Raw genomic sequence first — 4,000 nt, 5'->3', positions numbered from 1 at the left:
CTGAACTGAAAATTCAGTCCTAGGCCTGATAGTCCCCTTACAAGATGGAGAATCAAACATTTTTAATAGCTCTTGCATTTTTGTTGCAATTCTTAATTATGCTTGTATAGATAGATGCCAGGTATGCACATCAGGGTGTGTAGTTATTTGAAAGTGAAAAGTGAAAGTGAAGTCGCTCAGTCGTGTCCGACTCTTTGCAGCCCCATGGACTGTAGCCTACCAGGATCCTCAGTCCATGGGATTTTCCAGGCAAGAATACTGGAGTGGGTTGCCATTTCCTTCTCCAGGGGATCTTCCCAACCCAGGGATCGAACCTGTGTCTCCTGCATCGTAGGCAGATGCTTTACCATCTGAGCCACCAGGGAAGCCCATGCTAATCAGAGGTGCATATTCTCTGTTCTTTTCTCTGTGGCTCTAGGTGCTAGGGTGAATTGTTTAGGCATCAATATAAGAAAATAAAATGACTCTTCTGTCTGAAGGATTCATTGGCATGCCATAAAAGCATTTTTAATATATAATTGTTCTGTCTCATCACAAATGTTTTCACCACAGAGATAATCACGTTGACTTATATGGAAACTATGACCATAAGAATAAGAATTTGTCATTTAAACATTTCATAGTCACTGTGTGTAGCACTGCTTGTTTTTTGTAAGAATAAAGCAAAATAACAGGTTTTACATTCATTAAAAATAACATTTTTTAAATAAAGGGAGATGAAATAAAATGTTGCACTTGTTTTAACTTTTAAAACTTACTTTAACAATGATACTTCTAAAGTTAGTATCTTACCTAGTATCACATTTTAGTTTTTTTTTTCATATTAATCTTTCCTCCAACTATCTGGTATCCTTTGATTTATAAACTTTAAAAAAGATTATAAATCAGAAAAGGGTCAAATCACAAGGGCTATGAAAGAAAGTACAGATCTGAAATACATTCATGAACACCAAAAAAAAAAGTTAAAAACAAGTTTGTAATTTACAGCTGCCCTGAGGCAGCGATAACTAATACACTGAAAATTTACCCATTTTATGCATCTATTTTGCTTGTTTTACTACTTTGCTTTTCATAAAAAACACATTTATTTCAGCAACCGTCACTTCTTTTGGCATTTATGTGATCTCTGAGCTATGTGTGAAAATACACATATTTCTACTTTACAATTTTTATAGAAAAATTATTTCTTTTACAAATTTATATCAATGCTGTTTTGTTCTATGCCAGAATTATTTTCATTGTTCTTTTTTCTATCAGTTACTTCAGAACGTCAATGTTACAGCTTATTTACTTTAACATCTGCTTTAAATCTTTTTTTCAATTGCCATTTGAATAATGTTTTATCATTAACTATAAATAGGAAGAAGTGGAAATTTTCAGAATCACAGGTCATACCAATTATTTAATAACATTGTAGATTACACTTAAATGACACTGCCCTCATAAATACTCGATGCGATTCACAGCTGTAACCTAATGAGTTTTCATATTGTTCCTGGGAGTCAGTGGAATAGTGTGAACAAATGATTATTTTCATATATATGATAGTAGTATACGCTTGAGCAGAGTAAACAGAAGCAGGTGGCATCTCGGTACTTGCTTCCCAAAAGAATAGCCATGAAGATGCTGAGGCATGGATTTCATATTTTACTGAATAAAACTTTAGATAATAAGGCAAGGGCCTGGTAGCGGGTACCTCCTGCTTTTGTCTGCTTTAGTGTTCATTCTAACATCTTCTGGTAAGAGCATCCATATTTTTTCATTCTTGCATGTGTATTTAAAATGTGGCTGTCTGAATCCTGCTTTGATGATGGTGCCTTGATGCAGGCCTGGTCCTTTAGGACCTTACTTCCTCTTGAGTGCAGTAATTGATTCAATAATTTACAAGTAACTGATTCAGTAATTTACAAGCAACCACTCAATTTACTGAGATCCCTCTTAGTCTACCAGATCCCTCTCAGTCTTTCTTTGTGGTATAGTCCTTGTTGCCACAATCTGAGAACTGCAGAGGTTACTAGTAGTCTCTGAAGAGATCTAGGTTTGGGGATAAGGGAGAGAACCTAACTATACATCCTAGGCTACTATGCTTTAAACTTCCTTAGAAACCAAGACTGAAGACATTAAGATGAGTTCTTGATTGGGGAGACAGGTAGGATGGTGAGTTGGCAAGAACACCAAAGCCTGTTGCTAACAGTAACAATATCAGAGTAAGCTATAGATTAAAAATTCCTGATTCAATAAGGCCTGTCTGGTAGACCAAATGCAACCACCCCAAGTTCTACTCAACTCTGAAGGAAGTGGTATTGATGAGAAATTAACATAAAAAGATTTATTATTGTTCCTGCCCTATAACAATACCTATGAAGTAATCTTCCTATCCTTATCCCACATGAGTCAAGGAATTATCTGTTAACTACGATGACTGATCTGATTCCAGAAATTGTATTTTTAAGACACTTTTTAGATAGTGTCATCACCCATACTAGGAAGTTCTGATTTATCCAGAGTTTGCCACACACACACACAAATAAGTTGGCTCGAAAATCCTTCAGTTCAGTACCCCTTGCTAAGTTTGCTAAGTCGCTTCAGTCGTGTCCGACTCTGTGCGACCCCATAGACGGCAGCCCACCAGGCCCCTCGTCCCTGGGATTCTCCAGGCAAGAACACTGGAGTGGGTTGCCATTTCCTTCTCCAATGCATGAAAGTGAAAAGTGAAAGGGAAGTCGCTCAGTCGTGTCGGACTCTTAGTGACCCCATGGACTGCAGCCTACCAGGCTCCTCCATCCATGGGATTTTCCAGGCAAGAGTACTGGAGGGGGCCGCCATTGCCTTCTCCATCAGTACCGCTAGTCATGTCTAACTCCGTGCTACCCCTTGGACTGCAGCATGCCAGTCTTCCCTGTCCATCACCAACTCCCAGAGCTTGCTCAGACTCAAGTCCATCGAGTCAGTGATCCTTATGTATTATAATTGTGGTGTAACATTTGATTTTCTGTCTTTAGAAGTAAGAATATACATATTTAGCTAAATGTAAAACTGAAATAGGAGGGAAGTGGGCAGGTGGGCACAACCTTTAAAAGAAAGACATGGATTGGGAACTCATGTACACCCATGGCTGATTCATGTCAATGTATGGCAAAACCAATACAGTATTGTAAAGCAAAATAAAGTAAAAATAAAAATTAAAAAAAAAAAAAAGACATGGCCATAGGACATGACAAAAACTAGTTACAGACAATGAGGTCCAAGATGGCAGAAGTGACATCCAGTAGACCTTGAGCTTCATCATATGCTCATTGTAATATATTAGCATGCTAAATGAAACACTCATCAGCACTATGACAGTTCTGAGGCTAAGCATAAAAGGTCAAAAAGTGGGTGGTGGCTCAATTCCTGGAAACTATGCCCCTTTACCCAAATAATTGGAATAATCCTCCCATTCATTAGCCTATGAAATTACTCAGCCCATAAAAAGTAACCATGCTGTATTTTGAGACCCTCTCTCACCTTCTGAGATGGTTCACACTCTGTGGAGTTTCTCTTTACATAAATTTTCTTCTTACATATTACTTCATCTCCGAATAATTTCACAAAAAAGAAAGAACCTTAAATCCACCAGCAACAGAACCATTGTAAAAGTTTGATAAACGTGCTTTTTGATCCATACAACAAATGTATTTCAGAATAGGTGTGGATTTATAAAAAAGTTGTGAAGGTAATAGAGTCCAGATAAACAAATGGCCAGTTGCTTTTCTCATTAAAATGTTACGACACATTTTCCCAATTAATGAAACAATAGCTTTACATTATCCTGAAGTCCATTATCTTATTCAGATTTCCTTAGCTATTACCTAGTTCAGTTCCAATATAATCTCATCCAGGATACTGCATTACATTTAATTGTGTCTCCTTAGGACCCACTTGACTTTGACAGTTTCTCCGACATTCCTCAATTTTGATGCGCTTGATAGTTTTGCTGAATACTGGTCAGATATTTTGT

The 4,000-nt window shown here is 37.3% G+C and overlaps 1 non-coding gene across 1 annotated transcript; it reads right to left on the bottom strand.

Moving 5' to 3' along the window:
• Positions 1-293: 293 nt before the first annotated feature.
• TRNAR-ACG lies at positions 294-365 on the bottom strand. Its single transcript has one exon. It is a non-coding gene; the product is annotated as a tRNA-Arg (tRNA).
• Positions 366-4,000: the final 3,635 nt, after the last annotated feature.

This window comes from Oryx dammah, unplaced genomic scaffold, assembly GCF_014754425.2.
Source record: "Oryx dammah isolate SB20612 unplaced genomic scaffold, SCBI_Odam_1.1 HiC_scaffold_18, whole genome shotgun sequence".
In the NCBI taxonomy this organism is placed as follows: Eukaryota; Metazoa; Chordata; class Mammalia; order Artiodactyla; family Bovidae; genus Oryx; species Oryx dammah.
The sequence above is the reverse complement of the archived record's forward strand: the minus strand, read 5'-3'. Positions and strand labels throughout refer to the sequence as shown.